Here is a 17498-nt window from a genome sequence, read left to right as displayed (position 1 = left end):
GATCTGTGATGTCCATCTGGTCCAGTGTGTCATTTAAGGCCTTTATTTTCTTGTTGATCTTTTGCTTGGATGATCTGTCCATTTCAGTGAGGGGAGTGTTAAACTCCCCTACTATTATTGTATTATTATTGATGTGTTTCTTTGATTTTGTTATTAATTGGTTGATATAGTTGGCTGCTCCCACGTTAGGGGCATAGATATTTAAAATTGTTAGATCTTCTTGTTGGACAGACACTTTGAGTATGATATAGTGTCTTTCCTCATCTCTTATTATAGTCTTTGGCTTAAAATCTAATTGATCTAACATAAGGATTGCCACCCTAGCTTTCTTCTGATGCCCATTAACATGGTAAATTGTTTTCCACCCCCTCACTTTAAGTCTGGAGGTGTCTTCACGTCTAAAATGAGTTTCTTGTATTCAACATATTGATGGGTTTTGTTTTTTTATCCATTCTGATACCCTGTGTCTTTTGATTGGGGCATTTAGCCCATTAACATTCAGGGTAACTACTGAGAGATATGAATTTAGTGCCACTATTAGCCTGTAAGGTGACTGTTACTGTAAATTGTCTCTGTAGCTTTCTGATCTACTACTTTTGGGCTCTCTCTTTGCTTAGAGGACCCCTTTCAATATTTCCTGTAGAGCTGGTTTGGTGTTTGCAAATTCTTTCAATTTTTATTTGTCCTGGAAGCTTTTGATCTCTCCTTCTATTTTCAATGATAGCGTAGCTGGATATAGTATTTTTGGCTGCATGTTTTTCTCATTTAGTGCTCTGAATATATCATGCCAGCTCTTTCTGGCCTGCCAGGTCTCTGTTAATAAGTCTGCTGCCAATCTAATATTTTTACCATTGTATGTTACAGACTTCTTTTCCTGGGCTGCTTTCAGGATTTTCTCTTTGTCACTTAGACTTGTAAATTTTACTATTAGGTGACGGGGTGTGGACTTATTCTTGTTGAATTTGAGGGGGGTTCTCTGCAGCCCTGGATTTTGATGCTTGTTCCCTTTGCCATATTAGGGAAATTCTCTCCAATAATTCTCTCCAATAGACCTTCTGCTCCCCTCTCTCTTTCTTCTTCTTCTGGAATCCCAATTATTCTAATGTTGTTTCGTCTTATGGTGTCACTTATCTCTCGAATTCTCCCCTCATTTTCAAGTAGCTGTGTGTCCCTCTTTTGCTCAGCTTCTTTATTCTCTGTCATTTGGTCTTCTAGATCACTAATTCTTTCTTCTGCCTCATTTATCCTAGCAGTGAGAGCCTCCATTTTTTATTGCACCTCATTAATAGCTTTTTTTAATTTCAACTTGGTTAGATTTTTGTTCTTTAATTTCTCCAGAAAGGGTTTTATATCTCCAGAGAGGGTTTCTCTAATATCTTCCATGCTTTTTTTGAGCCCAGCTAGAATGTTTAGAATCGTCATTCTGAACTCTTGATCTGACATATTACCAATGTCTATATTGATGAGGTCCCTCGCCTTCAGTCCTGCCTCTTGTTCTTTTGTTTGTGGTGATTTTTTCCGCCTTGTCATTTTGTCCAGAAAGAGGATATGAAGGATCAAATAAAATACTAAAAGGGTGGCAAAGACCCCAGAAAAATGCACTGTAACCAAATCACAAGAGACCCCAAATTGTGGGGGGGAGAAAGGGGATAAAAAGAGGTTCAGAAAAAAAAAGAAAAAAATTTTAAAAATGAAACAAATAAAGAAAAAATATAAAAAAGAAAGAAAAATATATATATATTTAGATAAACTAGTCATAAAACGTTAAAAAAGAAAAAGGTAAAAGTATTAAAAAATTTAGCAGAAGAAGAAAAAAGAAAGAAAAAAAATTGAACTAACTGCAAGACTAAAGAATCATTGGGAGAAAGCCATGAGTTCCGTGCTTTGCTTTCCCCTCCTCTGGGATTCTACTCTGTCTTCGGAATTGAACCTGCTTTCCTTGATAGATGAACTTGGTCCTGGCTGGATATTTTGTTGATCTTCTGGGGGAGGGGCCTGTTGTAGTGACTCTCAAGTGTCATTGCCCGAGGCGGAATTGCACCACCCTTACCAGGGGCCGTACTAAGTAATCCACTCGGGTTCACTTTTGGGAGCTTCTGTTCCCTGAACACTTTCCGTAGAGTTCTGGAGGACAGGAATGAAAATGGCGGCCTCCCAATTTCTGGCCTGAAGGAGCTGAGAGCCCGGAGCCCCACTCCTCAGTGCGCTCCCAGAGGACAGCACCCAATCACTCCCGTATCCCCAGCCTCCAGCCACACTCCGAGCTCACCCAGCCCATGACTTTTTCAAGGTAACCCCAAGCTGAGAGTTCAGTCCTCGGCTCTGTCTCTGTAGCCGGCTTCTCTGTTCTAACACCTGCGAGCTCTGCGACACTCTGACACCCCGATCCTTCTGTGACCCTACGGGACCTGGGGCCACGCCGACCCCGCATAGGCTTCACCCCCGTTTAGCCTCTGGAGCAATATACCTCAGTGGAACAGACTTTTTTTTTTTTTTTTCTTTAAAGATTTTATTTATTTGACAGAGAGAGATCACAAGTAGATAGGCAGGCAGAGAGAGAGAGAGGGAAGCAGGCCCCCGCTGAGCAGACAGCCCGATGCAGGACTCGATCCCAGGACCCCGAGATCATGACCTGAGCCGAAGGCAGCGGCTTAACCCACTGAGCCACCCAGGCGCCCAGTGGAACAGACTTTTAAAAGTCCTGATTTTGTGCTCCATTGCTCCGCCACTTGCCGGGAGCCAGCCCCTCCCCCGTGGTCTATCTTCCTGTCATTTTAGATTCACTTCTCCACCAGTCCTACTTTTCAGAAAGTGGTTGATTTTCTGTTTCTAGAATTGCTCTTCTTCTTCTCTTCAATCTCCCGTTGGATTTGTAGGTGTTTGCAATGTTTAGATAAGCTATCTAGCTGATCTCCTGCTACCTGATGTAGTCTCAGCCTGCTTCTTCTCCACCATCTTGACTCCTCCCTAAAGCATCCTTTCTTGATCAAAACTCTTCACCTTGTACAGAGAGGGGATACATACCTCAATATTATAAAAGCCATTAATGAAAAACCCACGGTGAATATTATTCTTAATTGGGAAAAACGGAGAGCTTTTCCCCTAAGGTCAGGAATGTGGCAAGGTTAACCACTATCACCACTGCTATTCAACATAGTATTAGAAGTCCTAGCCTCAGCAGACAATAGAAAGACATAAAAGGCATCTGAATCAGCAAAGAGAACTCAAACGTTCACTCTTTGCAGATGATATGATACTTTATGCAGAAAGCCCAAAAGACTCCACTCCAAAACTGCTAGAACTCATTCAGGAATTGAGCAGTGTCAGGATATGAAATCAATGCACAGAAATGAGTTGCATATCTACACACCAAGAAGACAGAAGAAAGAGAAATTAAGGAATCAATCCCATTTAGAATTGGACCCAAAACCATAAGATACCTAGGAATTAACCAAACCAAAGAGGCAAAGAGTCAGTACTCAGAAAACTATAAAGTACTCATGAAAGATATTGAGGAAGGCACAAAGAAATGGAAAAACGGTCCATGCTCATGGATTGGTAAAACAAGTACTGTGAAAATGTCTATGCTACCTAGAGCAATCTACACATTTAATGCAATCCCTATCAAAATACCATGAGCTTTTTTCAAAGACATGGAACAAATAATCCTAAAATTTATATGGAACAAAAAAAGACCCTGAATAGCCAGAAGAATATTGAAAAAGAAAATCAAAGTTGACAGCATCATAATTCCAGACTTTAAGCTCTATTGCAAAGCTGTATGCAAAGACAGTATGGTACTGGCACCAAAAAAAAAAGACACATAGATCAATGGAACAGGATAGAGAGCCCAGAAATGGACCCTCAACTCTATGGTCAACTAATCTTCAACAAACCAGGAAAGATGTCCAATGGGGAAAAGACAGTCTCTTCAACAAATGGTGTTGGGAAAATTGCACAACCACATGCAAAAGAATGAAACTGGACCATTTCCTTACAACACACACAAAAATAGAATCAAAATGGCTGAAAGACCTCAATATGAGACAGGAATCCCTCTTCAACCTCAGCCAGAGCAACTTCTTCCTGGAAACATCACCAAAGGCAGAGGAAGCAAGGGCATAAATGAACTGTTGGGATTTTATCAAGAGAAAAAGCTTTTGCACAGCAAAGGAAATAGTCAACAAAATCAAAAGACAGCTAAGAGGATGGGAGAAAATTTTTGAAAATGACATATCGATTAAAGGGCTAGTGTCCAAAATCTATGAAGAACTTACCAAACTCCACATCCAAAGAACAAATAATCCAATCAAGATATAGAAGACATGAACAGACATTTCTGCAAAGAAGACATCCAGATGGCCAACTGACACATGAAAAATTGCTCAATATCACTGGGCATCAGGGAAATACAAGTCAAAACCACAATGAGATTCCACCTCACCCCAGTCAGAAGGGCTAAAATTAACAAGTCAGGACAGGACAGGTGTCGGTGAGGATACGAAGAAAAGAGAATCCTCCTACACTGTTGGTGGGAATGCAAACTTGTGTAGCTACTCTGGAAAACAGTATAGAGTTTCCTCAAAAAGTTGAAAATAGAGCTACCCTATGACCCAGCAATCGCACTACTGGGTATTTACCCTAAACATACAAGTTTAATGATCCTAAGGGGCACATGCCCTATATTTATAGCAGCGATGTCCACAATAGCCAAACTATGGAAAGAGCCTAGACGTCCATCAACAGATGAATTGATAAAGAAGATGTGTGTATATATACAATGGAATACTATGCAGCCATCAAAAACCTGAAATCTTGGGGCACCTGGGTTGCTCAGTGGGTTAAAGCCCCTGCCTTCGGCTCGGGTCATGATCCCGGGGTCCTGGGATCGAGCCCCACATCGGGCTCTCTGCTTAGCGGGGAGCCTGCTTCCTCCTCTCTCTTTCTGCCTGCCTCTCTGCCTACTTATGATCTCTGTCTGTCAAATAAATAAATGAATAAAATCTTAAAAAAAACCTGAAATCTTGCCATTTGTAACAACATGGATGGAACTAGAGGGTATTATGCTAAGTGAAATAAGTCAATCAGAGAAAGACAAGTATCATATGATCTCACTGATATGAGGAATCTGAGATAGAGGATTATAGGGGAAGGGAGAGGAAAATGAAACAAGATGAAACCAGAGAAGGAAACAAACCATAAGAAACTCTTAATCTCAGGAAAGAAACTGAGGGTTGCTGGAGGGGAGGCAAATGGGAGGTAGCAATGGGGTGCCTAGGTGATGGACATTGGGGAGGGCATGTTCTATGGTTAGCACTGTGATTTGTGTAGGACTGGTGAATCACAGACCTGTGCCCCTGAAACAAATAATACTTAATATGCTAATAAGAAATAAAAATAAAAAATTGTGGAAGATGAAGTATCATATCTGCAACATATTTGGAAGTGTTTTAGTCAATTAGAGCAAATGCATAAATACATGAATATCTATACACGTACACGTATATATATATGTATACATAAAGAGAGAAATACAAACATAGCAAAATGTTAACAACTGACAAATTTATATGAAGGGTATACAAATAATCATGTTATTATTTTTTTGAGTTCGGGGTGGGTTTGACAATTTTCAAATTAAAAAGTTGGGAGATATGTTAATAAAAACTTAGGTTAATAACTCACCAAACTTCACAAAAATATTTGAAGAAACAAAAATAAAACCCACTTCTGACATTCTCCCTAGAGCTCTTTTCACCCTGCCTTTTGAGAAAATTTCTCCCAGATGAATGCATGCAAACCAGAGGGGATCAGCCCTGAACTAAGGTCTATGTGTTTTGTTATGATATTTAAATAACAGCATGCATTTATTTTATTTCTGTGGTATAGTATAAACTTTGTCCTAGTGTTTATTATTTATTATTGCTCCTTTGGGTCTCAATTATCTCTCCTATAAGCATATTTGAGTAATCCACTTGAGTAATCCATTTGGGTTATTCATAATTGAATTTGAGCCTGCTTCTGAAATTATTATTCTTATCAGTTTCATCCAGAAACTGGAAGGCTCAGCCTGCTGGAGAGAGTCCTGCCAAGCTTCTCTGAAGGGAGTGAAATACAGCGTCTTTAGATAACAAGATCCCAGGTCTTACCCTCTAGCTCTTAGGATCCAGCGGTATATTACGTTTAAAACACTTTTTAAATAACTTCTTTCCAGGGGGGAGTCAAGATGGCGGGGAAGTAGGAGGAGGCACCATTTCAACCTGTACCCTAAAGTGAGCTGATTACCTACCAAAGAACTCCGACCACCCATGAAATCAGCCTGAGATCAGAATTATACACGTCTGGATCTCTACAGGAGCAGAAGACGCCAGTGGCAGGTAAAGCAGACTGGGAACGTCCGACTGATATCAGAAGATAAACAAAAGGGGGAGGGAGCCACCAGAGGTGACCGATCGGAAAGTAACACCCCAACACGAGAGTGCTCTGCGTCTGGGGACCAGCATTAACTTGGAGTCTGGTTGAAAGCACTCAAAAAACAAACAGCAAAGGATCGCGGGGGGTAATAGTGGGAACCTGGGCAGTTAGGGTCAGGGACCTAAGTCCCCGGACCCAGGACAGCCTCCCCTGGCACGGAGCCAGAGAGAGTGCGGCGGAGAAATCAGGTCTCCGTCCTTGAGCGGCCAGTGCACCTGAATGCCAGCGCACCCGAGAACGAGTGGGGTCTGGCTCCCGTGAGGGGCTGGGAGCCTGGCCAGACGGCAATCCTGAAACGCGCGCGTCCCACACCCTCCCTTGGGATAGGTGCTCATAGGCGCTAGCCTGGAGCTCTGGCAGCCAGAAAAACCAGACATTCCCAGCCCGGGACAGTGGGAAAATCTCAGTGTGCGATCTCTGCTCGGAACCTCTCTGGCAGTCTGGAGCTGCCTAGACAGCCACCGCTGCCCTGGTTTTGGGTACAACGAGGAGCTCCTGCATCCCCAGGGACAGTGACTCAGAACCGACTCTGCCAGCAGCTTTTGCAAAACAGTCTGAGGCTTCTCTCTGAGAGGGAGGTCGGGGTGCTGTTTGCTCTCCTCTAAACCTCCAAAAACCATCAAAAGCTGTCAAGGCGAGAGAAAGCAAATGAAAGAACATAAAAACCCCCAGAGGACAAAAGGCTGAAAAAAAACAGTTTCCTGAAAAAAAAAAGAGCTCACCCCCTTGAGGGGAGCCGGAGGACCTAACTCAGGGAACATCATTGTCTGAAAACCCACGTGGCAGGCCCCTCCCCCAGAAAACCAACCGGGAAGGAAGAAAAAAAAAAAAAAAGACTACAAGAGAACAATCACCACTACTTCATAAATACAACTTTTATTTTTAACTCTTTACCAATATTCTGGTTCTTTTTTTTTATACATACAGATAATTTTTTAATCTATTTACCATCACACCGAGATGTCCAGTACATCAAATTCTTTAATAACCTTCTAACCTGAAATTTTTGATACATACACCTGTGTTTTTCTTTTGTTTTTCTATTTTTTTAATTCTTTTTTAATTTTAACTTAGTTTAGTCTAGTTTATTCTTTTTTACTTTTTATTTTCTACTATACATATAGAGTTAAACTTCAAGGTAATCCCCTTTCCCCAATCAATGCTACCCCTATAGGCAAACCAGTTTCTAATCTCCCTGTAACTTAGGAAAGTTGAGTCCCTTAACAAAAACATCAAGATACCTTCAGGAAGAATCAAAATAACCTTCCTCACCCACACTGAGAATCTATAACCATTCTCCCAATTTTTCCTTCTGTCAGTGTTTCTGTGAATTTGTGCTTGTCCTGATTATAAACCTTATACTTGGGGTTCTTTCTGATGAGGTTCTTCCCTTTTTTTTTTTTTTTTTGCTTATATATACATATTTTTTTCTCTTGTCATATACTTTTATCACTCTTTTTGTCTGTCTGTTTTTGTTTGTATACTCCACAAATCTTACCTTGTGGCCCATTTGGGCTGAGCCTTCTCTTTTATCTTCCCTTTTTTTCCTATCTCTCTCTCTCTTCTTTTTTTCCTTTTTTCTTTCCCCTTTTTTTTTTCTTTCTTCTTCTCTATTTCTTTTTCTTCTCATTTTTCTCTCATTTGGGTGGGGAACCCTGATTGCACAGAAGCGTTCCAGGGTGCACATTGACTGCACCACAATCGATAAGTCCAGCTGCATCTGTTTAGTCATCTCTTACCAAAATGACTAGGAGGAGGAATACCCAACAGAAGAAAAATACAGAGGATGGGCCTTCTGCAACAGAGCTAATGGCTATTGACATAGACAATATGTCAGAAAAGGAATTCAGACTAACAATTATCCAGGCAATAGCTAGGCTGGAGAAAGCCATGGATGACCAAACAGAATTGATTAGGGCAGAACTGAAAGCCACCAGGGATGATGTTCACAATGTTAGGGCAGAACTGAAAGCCACCAGGGATGATGTTCAAAATGCTCTCAATGAGTTCCAATCCAATCTAAATTCTCTAAAAGCTAGGGTAACTGAGACAGAAGATAGAATTAGTGATCTGGAGGACAAACAGATAGAGAGAAAGGATCAGGAGGAAGCCTGGAACAAACAGCTCAGAAGCCACGAAAACAGAATCAGGGAAATAAACGATGCCATGAAACGTTCCAACGTCAGAATTATTGGAATCCCTGAAGGGGAAGAAAAAGAAAGAAGTCTAGAAGATATAGTGGAAGAAGTTGTCTGTGAAAATTTTCCCAATCTCACGAATGGAAACAACGTTCATGTACTAGAGGCAGAAAGATTTCCTCCCAAGATTTTAGATTCTCAAAAGTCCTCACGGCACCTTATCGTTAGAATGGGGAATTTTGTTTCAAGAGAGACCCTCTTAAAAGCAGCTAGGACAAAGAAGCTTCTTACATACAGAGGAAAGCCCATTAGAATAACGTCAGACCTTTCCACAGAGACCTGGAAAGCCAGGAAGGGCTGGCAAAATATATTCAGAGTACTAAATGAGAAGAACATGCAACCAAGAATACTCTACCCAGCAAGACTGACATTTAAAATGGATGGAGAGATAAAGAGTTTCCAAGACTGGCAAGGCTTAAAAGACTATGCAACCACCAAGCCGACACTGCAGGAAATATTAAGGGGGGTCCTATAAGAGAGGAAAAATCCTAAGAATATCATTGAACAGAAATATAGAAACAATCTATAGACAGAAAGACTTCAAAGGCAACATGATGTCAATAAAAACCTATCTCTCAATAATCACTCTCAATGTGAATGGCCTAAATGCGCCCATAAAACGACACAGGGTTGCAGATTGGATAAAACGACAGGACCCATTCATATGTTGTCTACAAGAGACCCATTTTGAACCTAAGGATACACCCAGACTGAAAGTGAAGGGATGGAGAAGCATCTTTCATGCCAATGGGCCTCAAAAGAAGGCCAGAGTAGCGATTCTCATATCAGATAAATTAGATTTTAAACTAAAGACTGTAGTCAGAGATACAGAAGGACACTACATAATTCTTAAAGGGACTATCCGCCAAGACGATCTAACAATTGTGAATATCTATGCCCCCAATATGGGAGCACCCAATTACATAAGAAAACTATTAATCAAGATAAAGAGTCATATTGATATGAATACAATAATAGTAGGAGATCTTAATACGCCTCTCTCAGAAATAGACAGATCATCGAAGCAGAAAATTAATAAAGAAATAAGAGCATTGAATGAAACATTGGACCAGATGGACCTCATCGACGTATACAGAACATTCCACCCTAAAAAAACAGAATATTCATTCTTCTCAAGTGCACATGGAACCTTCTCCAGAATAGACCACATACTGGGTCACAAAGCAGGACTCAACCGATACCAAAAGACTGACATTATTCCCTGCATATTCTCCGATCACAATGCTTTGAAACTGGAGCTCAATCACAAGGAAAAGTTCAGAAGGAACTCAAACACCTGGAAGCTAAAGACCACCTTGCTTAAGAATGCTTGGATCAACCAGGAGATCAAAGACGAACTTAAACAATTCATGGAAACCAATGAGAATGAAGACACCTCGGTCCAAAACCTATGGGATACAGCAAAGGCGGTTCTAAGGGGGAAATACATAGCCATCCAAGCCTCCCTCAAAAACATTGAAAAATCCAGACTACACCAGCTGTCTCTACACCTTAAAGAACTGGAGAATCAACAACAAAGCAAACCAACTCCACATGCAAGAAGGGAAATAATCAAGATTAGAGCAGAGATCAATGAGGTAGAAACCAGAGATACAGTAGAACGTATCAATGAAACTAGAAGCTGGTTTTTTGAAAGAATCAATAAGATCGATAAACCATTGGCCACACTAATCCAAAAGAAAAGAGAGAAAGCCCAAATTAATAAAATTATGAATGAAAAGGGAGAGATCACAACTAACACCAAGGAAATAGAAACAATCATCAGAAATTATTACCAACAGTTATATGCCAATAAGCTAAGCAACCTAGATGAAATGGATGCATTCCTGGAAAGCTACAAACTCCCAAAATTGAATCAGGAAGAAATTGACAACCTGAATAGACCGATATCTAGTAACGAGATTGAAGCAGTGATCAAAAACCTCCCAAAAAACAAGAGCCCAGGACCTGACGGATTCCCTGGGGAATTCTACCAAACTTTCAAAGAAGAAATAACACCAATTCTCCTGAAGCTGTTCCAAAAAATTGAAGCAGAAGGAAAACTTCGAGACTCTTTTTATGAAGCCAGCATTACCCTGATCCCCAAACCAGGCAAAGACCCTACCAAAAAGGAGAATTTCAGACCAATATCACTGATGAATATGGATGCAAAGATTCTCAACAAGATCCTAGCAAACAGGATCCAGCAGCACATTAAAAAGATTATCCACCATGACCAGGTGGGATTCATCCCTGGGTTGCAAGGTTGGCTCAACATTCGCAAATCAATCAGTGTGATAGAACACATCAATAAGAGAAGAGAGAAGAACCACATGGTCCTCTCAATTGATGCAGAAAAAGCATTTGACAAAATCCAGCATCCATTCCTGATGAAAACGCTTCAAAGTATAGGGATAGAGGGAACATTCCTGAACTTCATAAAATCTATCTATGAAAGACCCACAGCAAATATCATCTTCAATGGGAAAAAGCTTGCAGCCTTCCCGTTGAGATCAGGAACACGACAAGGATGCCCACTCTCACCACTCTTGTTCAACATAGTATTAGAAGTCCTAGCAACGGCAATCAGACAACAAAGAGAAATAAAAGGTATCCAAATTGGCAAGGAAGAAGTCAAACTCTCTCTCTTCGCAGATGACACGATTCTTTATATGGAAAACCCCAGAGACTCCACCCCCAAACTACTAGAACTCATACAGCAATTCAGTAACGTGGCAGGATACAAAGTCAATGTACAGAAATCAGTGGCTTTCTTATACACCAACAATGAAAATACAGAAAGGGAAATTAGAGAATCGATTCCATTTACTATAGCACCAAGAACCATAAGATACCTGGGCATAAACCTAACCAAAGAAGTAAAGGACCTGTACTCGAGGAACTACAGAACACTCATGAAAGAAATTGAAGAAGACACAAAAAGATGGAAGACTGTTCCATGCTCTTGGATTGGAAGAATAAACATTGTTAAAATGTCTATACTGCCTAGAGCAATCTATACTTTTAATGCCATTCCGATCAAAATTCCACCGATATTTTTCAAAGAGCTGGAGCAAATAATCCTAAAATTTGTATGGAGCCAGAAGAGACCCTGAATTGCTAAGGAAATGTTGAAAAACAAAAACAAAACTGGCGGTATCACATTACCTGATTTCAAGCTTTACTACAAAGCTGTGATCACCAAGACAGCGTGGTACTGGCATAAAAACAGACACATAGACCAGTGGAACAGAGTGGAGAGCCCAGATATGGACCCTCAACTCTATGGTCAAATAATATTTGACAAAACAGGAAAAAATATTCAATGGAAAAAAGACAGTCTCTTCAATAAATGGTGCTGGGAAAACTGGACAGCGATATGTAGAAAAATGAAACTCGACCATTCTCTTACACTGTACACAAAGATAAACTCGAAATGGATAAAAGACCTCAACGTGAGACAGGAATCTATCAGAATCCTAGAGAACATAGGCAGTAACCTCTTCGATATCAGCCACAGCAACTTCTTTCAAGATATGTCTCTAAAGGCCAAGGAAACAAAAGCAAAAATGAACTTTTGGGACCTCATCAAGATCAAAAGCTTCTGCACAGCAAAGGAAACAGTCAACAAAACAAAGAGGCAACCCACGGAATGGGAGAAGATATTTGCAAATGACAGTACAGACAAAAGGTTGATATCCAGGATCTATAAAGAACTTCTCAAACTCAACACACACAAAACAGATAATCATATCAAAAAATGGGCAGAAGATATGAACAGACACTTCTCCAATGAAGACATACAAATGGCTATCAGACACATGAAAAAATGTTCATCATCACTAGCCATCAGGGAGATTCAAATTAAAACAACATTGAGATACCACCTAACACCAGTTAGAATGGCCAAAATTAGCAAGCCAGGAAACAACGTGTGTTGGAGAGGATGTGGAGAAAGGGGAACCCTCTTACACTGTTGGTGGGAATGCAAGTTAGTGCAGCCACTTTGGAGAACAGTGTGGAGATTCCTGAAGAAATTAAAAATAGAGCTTCCCTATGATCATGCAATTGCACTGCTGGGTATTTACCCCAAAGATACAGATGTAGTGAAAAGAAGGGCCATTTGTACCCCAATGTTTATTGCAGCAATGGCTACGGTCGCCAAACTGTGGAAAGAACCAAGATGCCCTTCAACGGATGAATGGATAAAGAAGATGTGGTCCGTATACACAATGGAGTATTATGCCTCCATCAGAAAGGACGAATACCCAACTTTTGTAGCAACATGGACGGGACTGGAAGAAATTATGCTGAGCGAAATAAGTCAAGCAGAGAGAGTCAAGTATCATATGGTCTCACTTATTTGTGGAGCATAACAAATAACATGGAGGACATGGGGAGATGGAGAGGAGAGGGAGTTGAGGGAAACTGGAAGGGGAGATGAACCATGAGAGACTATGGACTCTGAAAAACAATCAGAGGGTTATGAAGGGACGGCAGGGGGGTGGGGGGGTGGGAGGATGAGGAACCAGGTGGTGGGTAATAGGGAGGGCACGTACTGCATGGAGCACTGGGTGTGATGCCAAAACAATGAACACTGTTATGCTGTAAATAAACAAATAAAAATAAAAAAAAATAACTTCTTTCCAAACTCTGTATTTAGGAAAAAAAAAAAAAAGCCAACTCTCTTCCAGAAAACTCTTCTACAATTGCAGGAGCAGTGTCTTTGGAATTTGTTTTAAACATCAAGAAAACAAAGGAGCTCTCATTGCAATTAGTGCAAATGCAACTCAAGGAAATAAAATCACCAGATGTTTGACCTCACTTTGTATTGCTATATTGTTTACAGAGCCACATAGTCAAAATTGTTAATATTCTGTTGTGAAAATTTTAACTTTATTTTTAAACCTCTTTTCCTTATTACCTTTTGTACTTGTAATAAACTGGTAAAATTGTTGCTTCACTATTCTCACTATCTCTCAGAGTCACTGTGGTGAGCTGTCTTGCAAGATGCCATCCTGTAGAGATGACATTGGACTCTGGTGGTCTCATCCTTATGATTCTAGCTGTGTAATTCTTTTTTGTGAAATTAAGTTTTTAATTTCAATTCCAGTATAGTCAACATACAGTGTTTTATTAGTTTCAGGTGTACAATATAGTGATTCAACAATTCTATACATTACCTAATTCTCATCATCATAAGTGCACTTTGAATCCCTTTTACCTATTTCACCCATTGCCCACCCCATGATCTGCTTTTTTTCAAATGAGTACTCTCATCAGAGTTATTTTTTTTCAATAAGAATATTTTTTACATGAAGCACACTTCAGAAAACATGGTTATAAAAGATATATATATATAGGGATGCCTGGGTGGCTCAGAGGGTTAAGCCTCTGCCTTCGGCTCAGGTCATGATCTCAGGGTCCTGGGATCGAGCCCCGCATTGAGCTCTCTGCTCAGCAGGGAGCCTGCTTCCTCCTCTCTCTCTGCCCGCCTCTCTGCCTACTTGTGACCTCTCTCTCTCTCTCTGTCAAATAAATAAAAAAAATCTTTTTTAAAAAATAAAAGATATATATATATAAAACATTTCATCCAAGAAAACTAGAATACACATTTTCTTCAAGTACACACAGAAGACACCCCTGGTTAAATCACATAAAAAGAGACATAACAAATCTTAGAAATTTGAGAAGACTGAAATCATACCAAACATATTTTCTAATCATAATGGTACAAAACTAAAAATCCAAAGCTGGAAAATCTATAATGTAAATATTAAATATTTAATGTGTAAATATTAAACAACACATTATTGTACAAGCAATGGGTCAAATAAGAAATTAAATGGCAAATCAAAATATGCCTTAAGACAAAAGAAAACACAATATTCCAAAACCTTTGGGATGGAGCAAAAGCGGATGTTAGAGTGAAATTTATACTGTAAAGGCTTGTGTTAACCAAAAAAAAAAAAAAAAATCAAATAATGTTAAATCACAAGGGACTAGAAAAAGAAGAAATTTAGCTGGAATTTAATAAAGGAAGAAGAAAAACAAAGAAAAATCAGAAATGAATAAAATAGAGACCAGAATAAACAGCAACATAACATTGGAAGTAATGACCAGTTTTTCAAAAAAACAAACAAATAAACAAAATTGGCGATGCTTTCACCACATTAAGTAAGAAAAAAAAGAGAAAGAACTGAAAAACCAAAATGAGAAATAGAAGAGAAAACAATACAATAGATAACCACAGAAATACAGAGTGCGATATTAGATTACTATAAACAATATACTCTAACAAATTGGATAACTTTAAAAAAAAACATATAATTCCAAAAAGCTTACCAATTTAACTTACAAGTTACCAAAATTGATTCAGTAACCTTGAATCCAAGAAACAGGATATCTTGTTACACCAAGAACAAAAATGAAAGTTGAATTAGGAATCAAAAATCACCCAGCACAGAAAAGGCCAAAACCACAGGGTTTCATTAGTGAATTCTACCAAATAGCTTTTTTAAAATAACTAATGACAATGTTTATCAAAATCTTACAAATAATGGAATAGAGGGAACATTCCTTGAGAATAGTACTATCCTGATACCAATCAGGATAAAGACAATAGGGCACCTGGATGACACATTTGATTAAGTGTCCAACTCCTGGTTTTGTCAGCTCAAGTCGTGATCTTAGGGCTGTGGGCTTGAGCCCCACATTTGGCTCCATGATCAGTGTGGTGTCTGCTTGAGATTCTCCCTCTACCCCCACCCACTGGTGTTCTCTTTCCCTCTTTCTCTGAAATAGGTAAGTAAATCTTAAATATATATATATATATATATATATATATATATATATATATGACTATAAAAAAAGTCTAGTTTGTCTGATGTAAGTATTGCTACTCCAACTTTCTTTTGACATCCATTTGCATGATAAATGTTTCTCCACTCCCTTAACTTTCAATCTATGAGTGTCTTTAGGTCTAAAATGTGTCTCTTGTAGGCAGTATAGATGGGTCTTGATTTTTTATCCATTCTGATACTCAATGTCTTTTGAATGGAGCATTTGGTCTATTTACATTCAAAGTAATTATTTTTTTAAGCTTTTATTTATTTATCTGAGAGAGAAAAAAGAGCATGAGCAGAAGGAAGGGGCAGAGAGAGAGGGAGAAGCAGACTCCCTCCTGAGCAGGGAGCCAGACACAGGGCTCAATCCCAGGACCCTGAGATCATGACCTGAGTCAAAGGCAGACACTTTACAGACTGAGCTACCCAGGAGCCCATGAAAGGAATTATTGATAAATATTTATTGACATTTTGTTATTTGTTTTGTCATTGTTTCTGGAGATTTTCTCTGATTCTTTTTATCAATGCCACTTGGGTCTTTACTTTTCACTAAAATTACAGGAAACAAACTGAGAATTGCTGGAAGGAGAGGTGAATGGAGGGATAAAGTTACTGGATGATGGCCATTAAGGAGGGCATTTAAAGTAATGAGCACTGAGTGTTGTATGCAACCAACCGATGAATCACTGAATTCTACCTCTGAAACTAATAATACAGTATATGTTAATTAAATTGGATTTAAACAATTTTATTTTTAAATCAGAGAGTCCCCTTTAATATTTCCTGCTGGGCTGGTTTAAGGGTCGTGAACTCCTTTAGTTTTTGTTTGTCTGAGAAACTCTCCTATTCTGAAAGATGACAGTCTGGCTGGAGAGAGGATTCTTGGCTGCAGATGTTTCTCACTCAACACTTTGAATGCCACTCCTTCTGGCATGCCAAGTTTCTGTAGAGAAGTCTCCAGCTAGCCTATGGGTTTTCTCTTTTAAGTTAAAGAATTCTTTTGTCTTTCTGTTTTTAAGATTTTTCCTTCATCATCGTATTTTGCCAATTTAATAACAATATGTCTGGTCTGCTTTTGTTGATTTTGATGGGAGTTCTCTCTGCCTCCTGGATCTGGATGTCTGTTTCTTCCCCAGATTAGGGAAATCTTCTGCTACTATTTCTTGAAATAACTTTTCTTCCCCCCACCTTTCTCTCTCTTATTCTTCTAGGACTCCTATAATACGAATGTTATTACATTTGATGGAGTCACTGAGTTCCTTAAGTCTATTCCTGTGTTGCATAAATCTTCTTCCTGCTTTTTTTCACCTTCATTGCTTTCCATGACTTTGTCTTCTAAGTCACTAACTTATTTCTCTGCTTCTTCCAGCCTGCTGTTCATTGCATCAAGCCTATTTCCAATCTCATTTATTGCCCTCTTCATCTCTGATTCTTTTTTTACTCTTTTATCTCTATGGTAAGGGTCTCATTGATGTCTTCTTTTCTCAAGTTCAGTGAGTATCCTTATGATTGTTGCTTTCAATTCTCCATCAGGCATGTTACTTATATACGTTTCACTTAAATCTCTGGTATTGGCTTTATCTTGTTCTTTCATTTAGGATATTTTTGTCCATCTTGGCATTTTGTCTAAGTCTCTGCCTTCTTCTTCTGTGCTAGAAAACCCAGTTATGTCTACTGCTCCTGAAAGTAATGGCCTTATGAGAAACAGGTCATGTAGTGTCTATGGCCTGGTTTCATGTGCCCTGTTGTTTGTTGTGGCTGTTCTATCCTTCAGCTCAGCCATCTGCAGAGGCTCTCTTTGCCTGCTCTGGGTAATGTTTGGTCTGTGGTCTGAATGGAGCAAGTTTTAACGAGGTATGAAGCAGTTTGCTTGTGAAATGAGACCTGACACTAACCCCATTAGAAGTGAAGCCCTGTAGAACTTTCTGGTCAGGAGATGTGGTATGGGCAGGGACTTGTGCTGGTCTTCTGGGGGAGGGAC

The 17498-nt window shown here is 39.5% G+C and overlaps 1 protein-coding gene across 1 annotated transcript in view; it reads right to left on the bottom strand.

Moving 5' to 3' along the window:
• The window catches only part of PXDNL (peroxidasin like), a 521054-nt gene that overhangs the window by 294136 nt on the left and 209420 nt on the right, over nucleotides 1–17498 (bottom strand). The window lies entirely within an intron of this gene.

The sequence above is a fragment of the Meles meles genome, chromosome 1 (genome assembly GCF_922984935.1).
Source record: "Meles meles chromosome 1, mMelMel3.1 paternal haplotype, whole genome shotgun sequence".
In the NCBI taxonomy this organism is placed as follows: domain Eukaryota; kingdom Metazoa; phylum Chordata; class Mammalia; order Carnivora; family Mustelidae; genus Meles; species Meles meles.
The sequence above is the reverse complement of the archived record's forward strand: the minus strand, read 5'-3'. Positions and strand labels throughout refer to the sequence as shown.